This window comes from Notamacropus eugenii, chromosome 3 (assembly GCF_028372415.1).
Source record: "Notamacropus eugenii isolate mMacEug1 chromosome 3, mMacEug1.pri_v2, whole genome shotgun sequence".
Taxonomy (NCBI): domain Eukaryota; kingdom Metazoa; phylum Chordata; class Mammalia; order Diprotodontia; family Macropodidae; genus Notamacropus; species Notamacropus eugenii.
This window is the reverse complement of record NC_092874.1, coordinates 379,548,841-379,568,066: the sequence shown is the minus strand read 5'-3', so window position 1 is coordinate 379,568,066 and position 19,226 is coordinate 379,548,841. Positions and strand designations below refer to the sequence as shown.

Below are 19,226 nucleotides of genomic sequence, written 5' to 3'. Positions count from 1 at the left end.
AGAGGAAAATTTAGACAACATAAAAACTAAAGCTATCAATAGAAATACATATCTAAAATAATCTAAGTTCCTGGAGGGCAGGGACTGTGTTTTTGGCCTTCTTTGTATCTCCAGTGCTTAGCACAGAGCTTGGTCCATAACAAGTGCTTCATAAACACTTGTGGACTTGCTTTGATTTGAGGGCTATCCCTACAGAATACTGGATTTGTGTATCCAGGAGAGCAGAGCTAGGGGACATCATCGCAGGAAGGCCTGAGGAGGGTGAAGAAGGAGATGCTTAGAAACGGACCCTACCCTGGTCATCTCATAGCACCAATGGAACAGCCCAGCCCCACAAATGAAAGAAATCACCTTCCCCCCTTTTCGGGGACTGGACTTGAGATCTCATTGGTATAGGAAATGTCCAATGAGAAAACGCCATCTGCCCACGCAAATCTGTTCCGTTACTGCGCAGATCCCCCAGCTGCTAGTATTCCCTCCAGTTACTTTGTATATACTTTTTTTGCAAGGCAAATGGGGTTAAGTGACTTACCTAGGGTCACACAGCTAGTGTCAAGTGTCTCAGGCTGGATTTGAACTCAGGTCTTCCGGATTCCAGGGCTGCTGTTCCAGCCACAGCACCACCAACCTGCCCCTATGCTTTCAATGTACTAATTGCACAAATCATCTCCCTAGAGAGAATGTAAACTCTGAAGGCAGGTTCATTTTTTGTCTGTGCATACCCAATGCCCAACACAGTGCCTGGAATATACTTAATGATGCGTGCTGACTGAGGAGTCCAGAGCAGACGTATCAAACTCTCAGCCTAGCAAGTCACAAAACTCCAGATTAAAACATAATTGGGAAATGTCTAACAAAATAAATATAAATACAATATAATATAGATGATGTTAATTTGTGGTTTTCTAAGTCAACATGCTGCCTGTGGAGATCTGTTTGTAACTGAATTTGACACTGCTGGAAAGTACTGAGAAGTTAAGGGACTTGGATAGGATCATCTACCGTGTATTCTAGAGGCAGAATTTGAACCCAGGTTTCTTTGACTCTGAGGCTGACTCTATTAGAGTTGTTCTGGAGTCAGCTCATACTAGCTGGAGACAGTCTATTGTTAAATTTTCAGTGTGAGCGTTTACACATCAAAAATCAGCAAAAGTACAAATTGGGGGCTTGATTTATTGTTTTTTAATTATCTAGACTTAAGAAAGTGATGGATAAGTCAATAATGCAGATCAAACTTAAAAGCGTGTACTGCATTTCTGGAGAGTTGGTTGTTAAATTACCAGCACGGCTCTGACTCTATCTATTATATCTGCCACAGCTGCCTTAACCATCTTAAGGAACCATATTTCAGGACTCAACCAGGTAAGCCCTGGAGTTAGGAAAATGCTTTGTAATTGGCATTAAGTAGATTACCAGTTCTCCACTCAAAAACAACAGAACACATTGTACCCTTGAATCGTACTGTATAGAATTCCATCTTTCTGTGATGATCCAGAAGGTGCTTTAGATATGATGGGCCTTCAGGGTTACCATTCACTAAATTTTTAAAAAAGAATTTAGCATTGTGCTTTGCAGCAGACAGGTGCTAGTGAAATAAAAAATTTAGAGAAGAAATAAACACTTTCTGTTATCATGGAGTTAAGGGAAAGGGACTTGGCTTGTAATTTCTTTGGTACAGAGAAAGCCTAGATGGGGAAATTCCCTCTACCAATGCAGGCTGAACACTTTCTCTGAAATTTATAGTCTAAGAGTATTGCTCAAGGTCACACAGCCAGTATGGAACCTGGTTGGATCTGAACCTGCATCTTCGTGGCTTCAAGGTCAGCTTGCTATCCACTACACCACACCGCCTCACTAGTTGGGGGAATCAGATACAAGCTGAGGCTGACGATGCACAAAATTATGACAGGTACCTTAAAGGGGGCAAAATAATGTTTTTATCCATTGGGGAGTGATCAAGGAAGCCTGGACAAGGCAGGATGTTAGAGGATTAGGTAGGGACTCAGTAGGTAAAGACAAGGCTAAGGGAGGACACTAGAGACGTAGGAACAACATGAGCAAAGCACAGAGATGGGATGGTGTCAGGCACATCCAGGGAGCAGCTGGAGAGATGGGAAGAGAAACAGGAGAGGGTGCTGTCTAAAGGAGAGGACAGAGAGAAGGCACAATGGGAGGAGTGCCTAATAGAGTGAGAGCCACAGAGAGATCTGGGAGGACGAGAGCTGGAAGGTCAACCAAAAGCCAACCTCTCAGTTTTCTTTGACCACTGAGCCTTCCTCCCATGGGAAACACCTTCTCACCCCTTCTCACTCCGCCCCTTTCCATCCCCAGTTATAGCAAAGGACCTCACCTTTTTTTCCATGACGGGACTCAGCCTAAAGGTGAAGGACAGGCCTTGGGAACCTCTGAACACCAACCCTTTCCCAGTCTCCAACCCAAGCTACACCCTGCACTCCCTCCACCTCCATCACTGCCTGGGTGACACTGAATGACATAGTCAGGGAAAATATATAGTCAATTTTTTTTTCCATTTCGTACATATAACTTTATATGGGTGTAGAGAATTCTCATGGGGATGAACATGGAAACACAGAAGCAACTCCAGGGATAATCCCAAGGGAGGGAGGTGATGAGGGTGAAGGAGCTGCCAGAGAGTGAAGGAAGGGAAGGCTGAGAATGGGGGGGCATGGGTAGGGCCCACAGATTACCTGTGTTTTACCCAGTTGGAACAGCGTATAGGGTCAGGAGGAAGCTGGAATGGGTTCTCCCAAATGCTCCCAAAGAGCTTCCTGCTATCCATAAAGCCCTGGGTCTTTAAGGTTTCTGGTTCCCCCAAACTCCAGACCCGCCTGACTTTACAGAGGGCAGCAGGCCTGTTTCCTCCAGCGAGCTCTCCCAGACATATCAGAGAATCTCTTTCCTTCATTGTCTCCATCTGGGAAAGAACTAAAGAGACCTAGTTCCATCCTGTCATTTTACAGAAAAGGAAACAGGTACTGGCAGAAGGAAGGTGGAATTGCCTTCAGAATGTCTCCTGAGAACAGGGGGAAGGGAAATGCTCCAGCTTCCTGGGGAGTGAGGGAAGGGGGGAACGACTCAGAGGTGGGAGACTTAGAGCCCTAAGAGCATTCCAGAATCTTGCTTTATCTCTGAATGATTTCAGTGAGGCCCTTTGGCCATATTCATAACTTCACTCCCCAGGACCAGGATTCAGGGTCTGTCTTAAAGGGAAAGCCACCATTGTCCCAGTGGCCCAGTCACACCCAGGGTGGTGGGTAGAACAAGGACAGAAAGCAGCAGGCAGGGGTCTCGAGCCCTCCTGAGCTCTGGCTTCTCATTAAAAGTTGCTCCTTCTCCCATCAGCATTACGCCCTTCTCCCTCTTGCAGTCAGCAGGGGGGTTGGCCATCATTTCCCTGGGATGGACTGTTCTCAGCTGAGAAAGTCCCCACAATAGGATAAATGTCAGCATTTCAATGAGACCCCCACAGGGAGCGCCCAGGTCTGTATGCCTGAAAACAGAGTGGCTGCTGCCTGGAGAGAATGCTGCCCCAAGCCACCGGGGCCTTACCACCTCAGGGGCTGGGTGGTCGGCTGAGGATAGGGGTCATGCAGGTACAACTCACTGGGCAAGTCCATGGATTTGTCTTCCTTCCTCCTGATTCCCCGGGCTTTGCCCAAGGATTGCCCACCTATGCTCCCTCTTTCTATAAGCTGGCCTGGTCTGTGGCTCCCCTGGCCTCCTTGAAGACTCAGGTCAAATCCCACACCTTCTTTCCCCTGCTCCATTTCTGAACTTTCTGTGCCATCTCTCTAGGATCACCTCCAAGTTATACTGTATTTGTGTGTATAAATGTGTGTGTGTATACCAGTACTGTATATACAATATATACACACTATGTACATCGTGTAGATGTAGAAATACACATACACATGCACATATGTATACATTTATATCGAAGATTCCTTTGACAGTCTGGTGAACCAACAGACCTCTTCTCAAGATAATGTTTTTAAAATATTAAAATAAAATACAAGGATTTAAAAAGAAACCAATATTTCAGTATTGAAATAGTATTTTTTTTTAAGTACATAGACACAGGGCAAAACCCCCTGGACTAAATGATTTTTAGAATCTTTTCCATCTCCAACTTTTTATGAATCTGTGATTTATTGAGAGAGGTGATATATAAACATATGTTTATATATTTAGATATCTCTGTCTCTATCTATCTAACGATCTATCGATCTATCGATCTATCTATCTATCTGTCTCTTAGAGGGCAGCAAGGTGGTATAGTTTATAGAATACCAGACTTCATCTTCTTGAGTCCAAATCTGCCCTCAGACATTTACTAGCTGTGAGACCCTGGGTAAGTCACTTAACCCTATTTGCCTCAGTTTCCTCATCTGTAAAATGAGCTGGAGAAGGAAATGGCAAAATACTCCACCATCTTTACTGAGAAAAGCCTTGCGGGGTGGAGCCAAGATGGCGGAGTAGAAACACACACATACGCTAGCTCCGAACCCACAGCCCATAAGATATCTGTAAAAAAGAACTGCCAATAAATTCTGGAGCAGGAGAAGCCACAGAACAGCAGAGCGGATGAGATTTCTGTTCCAGAGAGCCTGAAAACCTCTCGCAAAAGGTTCTTCGCGCTGCAGACATGGAGCAGAGCCCAGCCCTGCATTGGGGGCGTGGCGTGGAAAGGAGCGGATCCGAGCAGGCTTCAGGGACAGAATCTCCAGTGGCTGCGTGGGTCCCTCCACCCACAGGGGACAAGGGTCAGTGAGAGGGTCTCTTTGGCGGGTCGAGAGGGGAGTGGGGTGCCCCCATAACTCAGGCCCCCTCGGGAGGCAGCAGTGGAGGTGGGAGCAGACCGGGGCTCCCCAAGCAGGCAGGAGCCTGGATCCATTGTTGAAGGTCTCAGCATAAACCCCCTGAGGGAACTGAGCCCGTGAGGCGGCCCTGCCCCCACCTGAGCAGCTGAACTTGATCTCACACTGACTAGCAGCCCTGCCCCCACCCAAAGCCCTGAGGCTGGGAAGCAGCATTTGAATCTCAGACCCCAAGTGCTGACTGGGCAGATCTGGAGGCCAAGTGGGTGTGAAGAGGATATTCAGAAGTCAAGTCACTGGCTGGGAAAATGCCCAGAAAAGGGAAAAAAACCAAGACTATAGAAGGTTACTTTCTTGGTGAACAGGTATTTCCTCCCTCCCTTTCTAATGAGGAAGAACAATGCTCACCATCAGGGAAAGACACAGAAGTCAAGGCTTCTGTATCCCAGCCCACTCAATGGGCTCAGACCATGGAAGAGCTCAAAAAGAGCTCAAAAAATTTTGAAAATCAAGTTAGAGAGGTGGAGGAAAAACTGGGAAGAGCAATGAGAGATATGCAAGCAAAGCATGAACAGCAGGTCAGCACCCTGCTAAAGGAGACCCAAAAAAATCCTGAAGAAAACAACACCCTGAAAAATAGGCTAACAATTGGCAAAAGAGGTTCAAAAAGCCAATGAGGAGAAGAATGCTTTCAAAAGCAGAATTAGCCAAATGGAAAAGGAGATTCAAAAGCTCACTGAAGAAAACAGTTCTTTCAAAATGAGAAAAGCCTCAAACACAGAGTCACAAAAAGTCAGACACAACTAAAACAACTGGACGATGAATGAGTCACCCAGGTTTCCAGCTTCAGTATCATCCTTGACCCCTCTGACGCCACATATCCAATCCATTGCCAAACCATGTTATTTCTATCTTCACATCTCTCATAATATCACCTTGTCTTTAGCCACACAACCACAACCCTGTTTCAGATCCTGACCACCTCTTGTATGGATCACTGCAATAGCCTGCAATACTTGATTTTAAAAAATAAAGTAAAAATAAGAACATTATTCTGAGAAGGGGTTTACTGACCTCACCAGACTGCCAAAGGGATCCACAGCACAAAAAAGTCAATCAATAACCAATCAATAATAAACATTTATTAAGCACCTACTATGTGCCAGATACTGTATTAAGCCCTGGGTCAAGAGACAGTCCTTTCCCTCAAGGAACTCACGATCTAATGGAGAAGCTAAAAAAAGAAGTTTAAGAACCACTGATGGATTCCAAAATCCCTGATTTACAAGTGGAGAAACTAAGGCTCAGAATGGAGAACAGACTATTCATTACACAAGTAATTAGCACAGAGTCCCATGCATAATAAATAGGCGTCTGCTGAATGGAATTCAGCATTTGTGGAAGTGGAAGAGCTGGGATTCAGGATGTCAGGTTCATGGAATTTAGAGTTTTAAAGGACTTTTGAGATAACCTAGTGGACTAGTCTAGAGACTCATCACCCTAGGAGAACATAGTCTCAGAAAGAACTGTGTCTAACTAAGCTCAAACCTGGTCCCCTCGTTAGGTTCAGGGCTCTTTTTACTCCAGCAAAGGATCCTGGGAGCACAGGATTTAAAGCTGACAAGGGTCTTATGGATAACTAGAACTCAGATCCTGACTCCATAGAATCTGCCCTCTACTGACACCAGTGAGGAACTAAATACCATTTTTCTTCATAACTGGAGGATTCAGGATCATCTTCCCCTTACTTGGCCTCAGGCCTGGGGCTTTTCTTCCCACAGCATTTGTTTTGGCCAGGAGTGAAGGGTGGAGGGAGAATGGGAGGGGAAGATCTGTTGCCCCATCCCTACAAGGCCCTGAACATTCTGCAACTGCACACACCATGTCCCTTCCAATCCCTTCCCCCATTCCTGGAACAACACCCATGTCCATTTTGAGAGCATCACCAGGTTCAAGGGCAGCATCCAACCCAGGCTGCTGACCTATTGTGATGGAATCTAAGCTGGACTATTTTGGACATAGGAACATGGGACGCTCAGGGAGGCTTCAGCATGGGGCCACCCGGAGGGGACAGGAATGACTGAAGGCAGTATGGGTCAGAGATAGGTCAACTTAGTCAAACGAACTTCCCCTTGGGGGTGCAGGAAAGAGGACAGGGGGCCGGATGTAGGCTTTGGCAGAGCACGAGTCTGACCCGAAGATCATCAGATGTCACAGCATCACTGGGCCCAGCTGAAGTCCCGTCTTCTTCATCAAGTCATGCCTGATCGTTTCAGTTTCTCTGACGTCTTCCTTTTCCAAACATCTATTGCTCTTAAAGCTGGCCCTGAATGTGCTAATATCCACTGTGCCACTAGATTCATGAATGAATGAAAAGGCACTCGTTAAGTACTTATGATAAACCAAGCACAATATTAAGCCTGTGCACACAAAAAGAAAAAGCAGCATACAATGGAAGGAGAGTTGGACTGGAGGTGAGGAGACCTGTCTGTCACTAATTAGCTGCAAGACCTTAGGCCAGTCCCTTTCTCTTTCTAGGGACTCAGTTTCTCTCCTGGTAAAAAGAGGGAGCTCAGATTGGATAATCTCTAGGATCCCTCCCAGTTCCAACATTCGGGGATTACATATGTGTTAGTTTCATGTCCCAGGCCAGACTGTAATTACCCTGAAAGCAGGGATCTGTGTACCCTGCTGTAGCTGAACACAATTTTTGTAATCACTTGATTACCTGACTGAGATATGATGCATCTTCTTGGACCCAAATGTCCCCTGGCAGAGGTTGCGGTGCTTGCCCCTGGCACAGAAACTCCTATTTTGAGTCACTTAACCTTTCAATGCTCTCAGCAGCTTCCTAAAACTTTGAGTTATAGATGAATGGAAGGGGTTTTCACACTGGAAGTTCCCCCAAAAGTTGAAATTACAGCCCTTTCATACAAGAGCAGCCAGGTATGGTGGAATATGTCTGAAATTCCTGATGCTGGGGAAGCAGAAGCTGGTAGATCTCTTGAGCTTGGGAGCTCTGAGATACAGTAGGCTAAGCCAATCAGGTATTCAAATTAAGGTACTAATATAATTAACCCCAGGAAGGACTGACAGGTTGCCAAAGGAGGGACAAGTTGGTCCCATTTAGAAAACAGCAGATCAAAACTGCTGTGCTAATCCTATCCTTAAACTCCCAGACTAGGCAAGACAGGGAGCACCCAGTCTTTAGATGGACAGATGGATGGATGGATGGATGGATGGATGGATGGATGGATGGATGGATGGATGGATGGACTAAAATTGTTGTGTGTTCATCCTTTGTTGCCAAAGAAGACCATGCCATCAGAGAAATGATGACATGACTTGCACTTGACTTTGTTCTGAGTGAGGGAGGGCTGTGCAGGTCACTAGCTCACTTCTCCTCCAGAGCGATCTGAATCCAGTGACCAGATATTCATCAGGGTGACTGGAGATGACCCAGGATGCACTGGCAGACCTTGGCCCCTTTAGGCCAAGGTCTATGCAGGTGCTCACTTGGGGTGAGGTAATGCCCATTCATTGAATAGGCCTGTTTAGGAAATAGCCAGAGCTTGGGCCCTTTAATGAGGCAAAGAAAAGAAAGATATTAGACTGGGAGGGAAATAGCAACAGTTACTCTTAAACCAGTAGGGTTCCCAAGAGAGCCTTTAGGCCTGGGCCCAGTGGTGTCTGAGCTTCAGAGTGCAGTAGGTTTAAGGTTCTGGGAAGGGAAAGGAAGCGAAGGGAAGAGAAAGGAAGGGAAGGAATCTAGCCAGTAAAATCCAAGATGGACTAAAGACAGATGCATGACTGGATGGACAGATGGGTGAATGGACAGATAGAAGAATGGATGGACAGATAGATATGTAGATAGATATCTAAGAACAAGCAAATACATACAAACAAGCTACATACAGGATAAATAGGGAATACTTAATAGAGGGAAGGCACTAGAATTAAGAAGGGTTGACTAAAAAACTTTCCTGTACAAGACGGGATTTTAGACTGGGACTTGAAGGCAGCCAGGGAAGTCAGGAAGCAGAGATGACGAGAGAGCATTCCAGACACAGGGGCATCCAGAGAATGCCCAGATTGTCCAATCCTCTTATTTTAGAGAAGAGGAAACTGAGGCCTAAGTCCATTATAGGTACAGAAGAAAACATGAGAAACGGCACAGAGATGGCAGAGAAGAGGAGGGAACTCCGAATAACCCAATTTGGTTGGCCTATGGAGTTCAAGTGGGACTGTGGTTGGACAGAGAGAAATACAGGGGCATGCCCGAGCCAGGGCCAGCTGTCTTGTGACTGATCATTAAATTTGCAGAGTGAGCATTTACATGTCAGAAATCAGCCATTACTGCCTACCAGGGTTTGATTATTTTGTTGATAGTGCAGACCTAAGAAAGTGTTAATAATTCAGATTAAACATAAAAGTGTGTGTGCACACCTATCAACACCGCCTCCCCCTCCCCCCCTCACTAGGACTCTATAAACATTGCTTGAGTTTATTGGGAGTGTAGCAGAAGGCTCCGGGAATGAAGTCATCACTAGACTGGAGACTAATAACAATAATAACTGGCATTTGTATCATGCTTTACGGTTTGCAAAGTGCTTTACATCATTCATTACAGCGCTGGAGTCTTACTACACTTCTGGATGGACTGCAGTCAGGAGTAGGTATTAAAGGTCAAAGCAGAAGCAGGACATCAGAGAAGGGTATGGACATTTTGTTCAAGTAGCAGAGTGAAAAATGAGTGCTGTGGGAGGAGAGGGACTCGAGTGTGATAGCCTAAGTGGACAGAGCCTTGGGGACACTCACAGTTAAGAGAGCAGTGACGTGGCTCTTGAACAAGGAAAGAAGACTGAGGAGAGGGGTCTGAGAGGTAGGAGGAGAACCAGGAGAGAGCAGGGTCATTAAGATCTAGAGAGGAGAGAGTTATTTCAAAGCAGAAGGTGATCGACAGTATTGAATGCTGCAGAGGTCAAGAACGGTAAGGATTAAGAAAAGACCATTTGGTTTGGCAGTTCAGAAAGAACAATTTCATATAAATGATGAGATTGAAGAAGACTGAGAAGATAATGAGAAGTGAAAGCACAGAGTGTAGACCCCTTTCTCAAAGAGTTAGACTGAAAAGGGGAGGAGAAATAGAAGATGAGAACAATGAAGGATGGTCATATCAAGTGAGGGTTTTTAAAGGTTAGGGAAGACATGGGCATGTTTGTGGCAGCAGGGAAGGAGGCAGCTGAAAGGGAGAGACTGAAGAAGAAAGATAAAGTGGCCAGTCTTCTGGAGAAGACAGGAGGGTTTGAGATGAAGGGTTCATGCAGAGGAATTGGCCTTGGAGAGAAAAAAAAAAACACCTCTTATTTAATACAGGAGTGAGGGCAAGAGGAGGGGAATATGTCTGAGAAATGTGAGTTGGAGAAGAATGACAAACAGGTATTGTTGTTCAGTTGTTTTGGTCCTGTTCAACTCTTTGTGACCTTATTTGGGGTTTTCTTGGCAAAGATACTAGAGTGGTTTGCCACTCCTTCTCCAGCTCATTTTACAGATGAGGAAACTGAGGCCAACAGGTTGAAGTGACTTACCCAGGGTCACACAGCTAGGAAGTATCTGAGTGTGGAGTTCAGCTCAGGTCTTCCTGACTCCAGGCTTGGTGTTCTATCCACCCAGCTGCCCTAACAAGAGGGAGATCCCACCAAATGGTCTCATTTTTTTTCAGTGAAGTCTGAAGTGAAGTCGTCCGCTGAGAAGGTCAGAAGAGGAGACTAGGGAAAAGATGAAAACTTTGGAATAGCCATTGTGGAGAGCAGGATAGTGAATTAATCGGGGAAGGATAGAATGATTGCCTTGCTATGGTGAGGGCCCAGTTGAGATAACAAATTTGTACTGGTTCCAATCAGCACATTTTCATGATTTCTTTTACCTCTGTTCAGCAGCTTCTGAATAGAAGCAAAGAGAGCAGATACTGGGAATATTCTGGGTATGGGGTTTGGCAAATATGTGATTAGCTATAGGACAAGGGGTTAGGGGTAGCAGGTAGTATAAAATTAAAGTATTTTTCCAAGGAATCAGGATAAGGAAGGGAGGAGAGTGTAGTTGCTAGGTAAACTCTTTCAGCTCCTCCAACCTAGTATCTTTTTTTCTTATTCTCTGCTATTGGGCTTTTAAGGAGGTAGTTATTTTCTTCTTATTCCTAACCTCTTTTTTACTCAGTCTCTCTTTCCTTTTAAATTGGCCCCTTCATTTTCTCTTCCTCCTCCAGACTGACTCACTCTCCGCCACTAAGGCTGGCATTGCCTCTTGGGGATAACTGATAGGACTGTACTTTGACAAGCTTTAAAAGGCAAATATTATATGAAAAGGGTGTTTGTTGGTAGCGATGTTAATATGGTCTGACCAGAAAGCCATCCAGTGTGGACCAGAACTCTTGGAGGAGGAGAAAGATTTTCATTGGACGGGAAACCTTCCATTTTCCTGGAGGTCTTGCAATGTAGGATTTTCTTGATGAACACTTCCACATCAAATGTCTCCCCCTCAGCCTTTCTATTTGGAGATTTCATTCACCAAAGGTGCAGAGAAAGTTACTGAATCTCTCCTTGCCTTTCCAACAACCCTACTGTCTGAGGGTGGTGTCAGGCCAGTTTCTCTGCCTCACCTTCTTGTCATTTTCTCTTTGCCAGGAGATATGTCTGAGTACATTAATCGGTAATTACCAGATACTGTTCTAGGTGCTAGGGTACAAAGATAAAAATGAATCAGTCTATGACCTCAAGGAGCTTATATTCCAAAAGGAAACCATACAGTTGTGAGCAAAGTAGATACAAATGAACCCTTTGGGGAGGAAGGTAGGGATGGTGTGACCACTTAGGTCTCTTCCAGTTCTAACTTTTGGGGCTTCTGGAGAGCTCATATGTCCTCCTCATTACTAGGTCTCTTCTGCTGTGAGATTACCCTTCATCTACTGGGTATATGCATCTTGTAAAAGCCTAGTTATATACATATTGCCATTAGACTGTTAGCTCCCTAAGGCGAGGACCAGTTTTTTGCTTTTCTTTATACTAAGGGCCAGGCACATAATAGTAACTTAATTGACGCTTGTTGACTGAGTCACTGAAAGCTGATTCTGGCCCCTGAGGACTGAAGGAGGGCTCAGTTGAAGGGACAGAGGCTGGAGCTAAGAGGGCTGAGAGCAGGGGGTTGTGGGGGAATGTTTTGACAGCTGCCTCTGAGTCAAATACAAAACTTTCCTCTCCTTCCAAGGCCTTTTTTCTTTCTTTTTTTAAATTTTTACGGATTATTTTTGTTTGGTTATTTTTTGTCTTTGGAATGTTCAAGCCCCAATTCACCCAACAAAGTGAAAGACAAGGAAAAAATGTCTTGAAGACAGGTGGCGTCGGGGGTTGTCATGGTGACCGAATCTTTTCCTCTGATGTTGCTAAAGTTGGGTAATTGAGTGATGCATTTCTGTACACGTGTGTGACAGCAGATATGTACACAGACACAGACATATGAATACTGATGTACATACAGCTCCCTTAAGATAAGATGGAGGCCCAGGAAATCCTCCGAAGCCATCAAGTCCAGCCCCCTCATTTCAGAGGTGAAGCAATTTTGGCCAAGAGACAAAATAGATTTGCCCAAGGTCATCCAACTAGTTAACATCAGTGCCAAGATTTGAATCCACCTTAGAATAGTGGTTGAAGTGTTAGACTTAGAGTCAAGAAGGGCTGTGTTCAAATTCTAAGCAAATGTCGTAACTTATCTGAGTCTTTTTCCTCACCTGCAGGATGAGAAAGTTGGACTAAACTAGACTAATTGGTCTAGGTCCAGTACTCTAGGGTTTCTTTCAGCTCCAAAGCTATATTCCTACATACACCATGGATGTTACTGCAGGATAACATTGCATGATCCACCATGACCACATCTCAAAAAACATCCCAGCTAGGACCCATGCTAGCTCCATTGCCCTCATTGGCCTCAATTGACCTCCACTACATTGAGAACCTAGCTATTAGGCCTCTCTAGACAGGACCACCAGTACTCAGCCCAGGACCAGAGCCTTATCCCAGCTTCCACCCCACCACATCCCACTGTCTCAACATGTTTATTCAGGTGACATAAGGTGACATTGAATGCTAAAATGGGAAGAGACAGCTGGGAAATGAAGATTGGTGGGAGCTGAAGAAGCCTGTGAATTGGACAAGGGGCAGCCTTGCCTAGGGCTGATTGTATGTTTATGAGCCTCGGGTCTTTTTTGTCAGTAGTCACCTGAGTCATCTTATCCACTGCCTGCCTGCCTGAGTCACTGCCAGGTGTCTGGTTCCTAGGGGTAGGGGTGGGGGTGGGAGTGGGTATGAGACACTCTCACAGAAGCTCAGAGTTGGAAATGACCTCCGAACTCACCCCCCAGCAATGGCTGCAGGAATCCTACCGTGATAGTGCTTCAATGGATGTGGTCTGTCTTCTCAGACATTCAGTCCTTCAGTGAGGGAGTGACTCCCCCAAGGCAGATCATTCCATCCTTAGTACTACCAAGTTTCTCCTTGTATCAGTGAAATATGTCCCTGCAAATTCTGCCTTCTGGGGGGCCAGGTACTACAAGACCGATTCCACTTCCACATGACTACCCTTGTAGTACTTGGGAATGAGATCTTATAATACATGGGAACCACAGATTTAGAGACAGAAGGGACCTCTGAGGTCATCTAAGTCCAACTCCTTAATTTTGCAGGTGAGAGAACTGGGGCCCAGAGAGGCTTAAGTAGCTGATTTGCCCAAGGTCACACCACTAATAAGCAAGAGCTAGGATTGGAACCTAAGTCCTCTAATTCCAAAGTAACCTTTTCCCACCATTCCATGCTGCTTCTAGACTTGAAGACAGCTCTCACGTCTTCTCCCTATATTCCCAGTTCTTTCAACAGAGCCCTAGATAGTATGGTTTAGTATAGGGAAGACTCCTCCCTATACTGGTCACCTTGGTGCCTTGATGGGTGCACTTCAGTTTGTCAATGTCCTTCCTAAAAGGTGGTACTCAGAAAGGAACAAAACACTGTAAGGGAGTCCGATGAGGACAGAATGTGATGGGACTGTCACCTTCCTTCTTCTCAGTGCTACACTTCTATTAATATAGCAGAAAATCTCCTTAACTTTTAATTTATTTATTTCTTTTTGGCGCTGTGTCACACTGTTGACTCACACTGAGCTTGCAACTCACTGTACCTTAGGTCTGGCTCTGGGATTTGGTGGCATAGTTGCCAGACATCCTTTCTTAGCAACCTTCTGAGGCAAAGGAGGGACAGATAATCAGAGGCAAGTAGTGGCCACTGGACTTCAGGACTGGGCAAGGAAGCTCCAACTGGAGACCAAGACAGGTACTCCTAGGTTGTAACTGAGGACGGAGGGAAGGGAGACAATTGGGGGCATTTGTGAATATCAGTGTTTGGCAACTGAGATGGAATAATCATGGAATCAGAGAGCTGAATCTTTGGGTAGCTAGCTGGCACAGTGGATAGAGAGAGCTGCTGAGTTTTTTACCCTTCTAAAGACTACATGGGGCAGTGGATAGAGTGTTGGGCCTGAAGTCAGGGAGGTACATCTTCCTGAGTTCAAATCTGACTTCAGACACTTACCAGCTCTATAACCTTGGGCAAGTCACTTAATCTTGTTTGCCTCAGTTTCCTCATCTGTAAAATGAGCTGGAGAAGAAAATGGCAAAACACTCCAGTATGAAAAAAAAAGAGGAGAGAGGGAAATCCAGGTAGAGGAATAGCCCTTACAAACCAAGTAAGGACAGGGAATCTTTTTCTCCTTCCAAATTTCTCTCAGACTTCTAGTCTGTTCTTTAGTCTAAGTTTGAGACATACATAGAAAACCTTACAGTTAGTATATAGTAAGCAAGGAGGTCCATGTCATGGAATCACAGACCCTCAGAATTTGAAGGTATTTAATCTTAGAGAATTAGAGCACATTTAACACAACTAGCCCATTTTACAGAGCAGAAAAGAGAGGCCTAGAGAGGCACCCAACAAGTCAGTAGCAGCTCTGAATTCAGAAGCCAAGCTCCTGACTCCCATGTCAGCGCTCTTCCCCTTCCCCTTCACCATTTCATTCACTACCCGGTTCAGCATCCCATTCTGACAGCCAGGTAGAATAAAGCCAGTCTTCCAGCTCCCAGGTTCTCCATTCTAGGCATGCACACACGTACACAAAACACACACACACACACACACACATACACACACACACACACACACACACACACCCCAATTCACGGAATCGTAGACTCACCAACTCAGAGAACGAGGGTCCCAGAAGTGACCTAAGAAACCATTCAATCCAATCTTTTTCTGTTGTGGAAACAAAACCTGAGGGTCCGTGGAGTAGCTTGCCTAAGGTCACACAGCTGATTAGCAGCAGTCATAGGGCTAGAACCCAGAAACTCCTAGTTCCCCATTCATTGTGCTATCCAGAATGCTGTTCCTCACCCATGTCCAACTCTTCATGACTCTATTTGGGGTTTTCTTGGCAAAGATAGTGGAGCGGTTTGTCATTCCTTCTTCAGCTCATTTTACAGATGTGGAAACTGAGGCAACAGGGTGTAAGTAAGTGTCTGAGGCCAGATTTGAACTCAAGAAGAGTCCTCTTCTGACTCTAGGCTTGGCAGTCCGTGCACTATGGTGCCACCTAACAGCCTACTGTACAGGGTACCAACGTACTCATCCTCTGTCCTTCCTGACTCCTCAAGAGTGCTTTCCACTGTATGCCTGCACTAGCAAATCTGACATTAACATGGGGGACAGGGGGGGACTGCCTAACATTTTGATCGAATCCAGGCCACAAACTGCTTCCCCCACTCAAGACATACCACTTAACAATGTAAACACACCTTCGATAAATCACTTTTATCCTTCCAGATTTACCCAGAAAATACCTCTGTCCACACGTTCTGGGGTTCTGTTATGTTTGCTGGAATGTCAGCGTCAGCCTGTCCCTGGGTCTATCATCAGGCATCAGCTGTACTCTATGCAAAGCCAGAAAGCAAGTTGGGAGGGATAATGGGGGAGGGAGGAAAGATCAGCATTGGCGCTTTGAGCAGGTGGCCTGAAGAAATCCAGGACTAATTGGAGGAGCTGAGATGCACCTGGGCAGTCAGGGGGGGCGTGGTACCCTCTCTGTGCATTCAATTGAATTTTCAACATAATTAGCCAACTAATTGCACACTCCACACTCCACTGATACATTAGTCCCGTGAAGCTCATCATGATTTATTCAATAGGTCTCTCCAAAAACAGCTTTCATCTTCACTAGATATCACAAATCTAATTACCCCTGGCTACCTTGGTGAGTTTTTTATTGGGGGAGGGGGGCGGAGATTGAGGGAGACCTAGCTCTATGTTTCTATTTTCCCTAAAACATTTCCCTCTATTCATATTTTATTAGATAATATTTCTGCTTCAATTTTTTTTATTAATAAATACAACTCAACCTTGGACAGCATTGAGGGATGCTAAAATGCCAATGAGTTTTATCGAAGAGGGTAAAATGGTCTCTTTCAATTTTAAGAGGTTGGATGAGACATTTCAGATTTTACTGAACATTAATAGCATACTTAGAGACACTAAAATACAAGGCACTTGTGAGAAAGTAGGGCTCTCCCCCATTAAGCCTTAGTGCCATTTAGCAAGAATGAGAAGGGCAATGTAAACGTTCCCTCTATAGAATCAGAATTCTATACTCTGCACCAACATTCACTCAGCAGTAATGAGATTTACAATATAGAGTACACAGTGTCGGAGATGAAAGGGACCTCAGAACATAGGGGACCTTAGAAAATAGAAAACAAAATATTTAAATTCAACAAGTAGCATTGTCTAAGCACCTACTATGTGCCAAAGCAATGTGCCAGACTCTACGGATTTTGTTGTTGGGTTGTTTCAGGTGTGCTCAATATTTTGAGGCCATATTTGGGGTTATTTTGGCAAAGATACTGGAGTGTTTGGCTATTTCCTTCTCCAGTTCATTTTACAGATGAGGAAACTGAGGCAAACAGGGGCAATTGATTTGCCCAAGGTCACACAAGCCAGTGTCTGAAGCGGAATTTGAACTCAGAAAGATGAGTCTTTCTGACTTCAGGCCTGATTCCACCCCTCTATCCATTGGTCCTCCTACATGTCCCTAAGGATACAATTTTTTAAAAAATGAGATACCCTGCCCTCAAGGAGTTTGACTGGAAGGAAGAACTTTAGAATATGGTATGTAGAATGTAGGAGGCAGAATGGACCTTAGAATAGAGAGCATAGAACAGTGACAAAGTTGGAAGGGACCTTACAATATAAAACACAGAAAGTTTGAGCAGGGAGTTTCATAATAATACTAGCTACCACTTACATATTATATTGCCTACTATGTGCCAGACACTGTGCTGTGTTTTATAAATATTATGTTATTTGATCCTCACAACAACCCTGGGAGGTAGGTGCTATCATCATCACCCCCATTTTAGAGTTGAGGAAACAGGCAAATGACTTAACCAAGGTCACACGATAAGTAGCTGAGGTCAGGTTTGAACTCAGGCCTTCTTGACTCCAAACCCAGTGCTTCCACCTTGCTTCTGTAGAAGGTCAGACTATAGAAGATTGACCATCAGATCTGGACAGGACCTTAGAACACAGAATATCAGATCTGGAAGGACAATAGAACATAGAATGTCGGGCACTTGGAGGAGGGCACTTGGCCTACAGCTGTAATGGACCTTGGGCAAAGAACGTTGGAGCTGAAAGGTGTCTTGGAACATTGAATCACAGAATTTTGGAGCTTCTAAGAAGGGTTCTCCAAGGCTATTTAGTCCAAACATTGCCTAAGGAAGAATCCCTTTTACATTAAACCTGATAAGTCATCATCTAGCTTTTGCCCAAAGACCTCCAATTTCTCCCTATTTCTGGACACTATGACTCTCTTAATTTTTATTTTTTCAAATTTATTTAGTATTTTATTTTCCTCAGTTGCATGTAAAAACAATTTTTAACATTCATTTTAAAAATTTTGTATTCCAAATTCTCTCCCTTCCTCCCTCCCCACCCTCTTTCTCTGAGAAGACAAGCAATTCAACATAGGTTATACATGTGTCATGGCTCTCTTACTAATACCTAGGATTGCATTAGCTTTTTTTTTTTATCACATTGCTGATTCATATTCAGCTTGTCATTCAGTCAACAAATACTTACTAAGTGCTTGCTATGTGCTGGACACTGTGTTGAATGTTTAGGGTCCCCTAACAGTATCACCTCTTTTTCAAAAGGGCTGTCTAGGCACATCTGCCCCTACCCACAGCCCCCATCCTAGAATTATAGAAAGTTGATGTTTTGAAGCCAATATATGGCTTACCATTTATCCCCATTAAATTTCATCTGGCAAAGATCTAGCCAGACCTTGGGGAATCTGACTGCCATCTGACATGTACCTGATTCCTCCCTACTATGTGTCACCTACAAACATGATAAGGATGTAATGTGGGCCTTTATCCAAGTTATTGATAAAAAATACCCATCAAATAGCAGAGGTTCAAGTACAGATTCCTGTGGGTCCCCTAGAGACCTCTTTCCAAACTGACATCACATCATTAAGGACAACGTTTGGGATCCAGTCATCTAACGAGTTCTGAACTCATCTAACTGTACTGGTGTTTGGCCCATATCTCTCCAATCTTTCCACAAGAATACCTACAAGAGATTTTGTCATATGCTTTCCTAAAAGCTAAGTCAACCATATCTGCACCATTCCCCTGATTTACCAGTCAAGGGACCATGTCAAAAAAGGAAATGAATTTAGTGTGCCATGACCTGTTCTTGATGAAGCCATCCTGGTCCATCCCTTTCCGGGTATTCGTTCACTAACCATCCATTGAATAATGCATTCTAGAATTTTGCCAGGAATGGGAGTCAGCCTCACTGACCTCTACCTTGCTGATGTCATTCTCTTTTCTTTTTGTGAAAATTGCGACAATTTCCCTTCTCCACAGTCTTTCAAAGATCACTGACAGTGTCTCAGCAATTACACCTGCCGGTTCTTTCAGCATCCTAGCATGGAGCTCATTTGGGCCTGGGGACTGGAACTCATCAAGGGCAGCTAAGGTGCTCCCTTTCTACATCCTTACTTATCTCTGCTTTTAATTCCCTAGTATTTGGGCTTACTTTTTTCCCCCTCCCCTTTCTAGTTTGAAGATTGCTTTATTAACAGAGAAAACAGAAGCAAAACTAAAAATTGAGTAGGAGTCTGTGTGTAGATTTCAAAGTCTGTAAACTTGAATAGGAAAATAATTGCATCTTAATTTTAATATAATCTATCTTTTTGTACTCCATTTGGATTTTATTTTATGCATTCAAAAAC

At 44.5% G+C, this 19,226-nt stretch overlaps 1 protein-coding gene across 2 annotated transcripts in view; it reads right to left on the bottom strand.

The window, feature by feature from the left end:
- Positions 1-19,226, bottom strand: part of LOC140497074 (ATP-sensitive inward rectifier potassium channel 12) — a 131,200-nt gene that overhangs the window by 57,873 nt on the left and 54,101 nt on the right. The window lies entirely within an intron of this gene.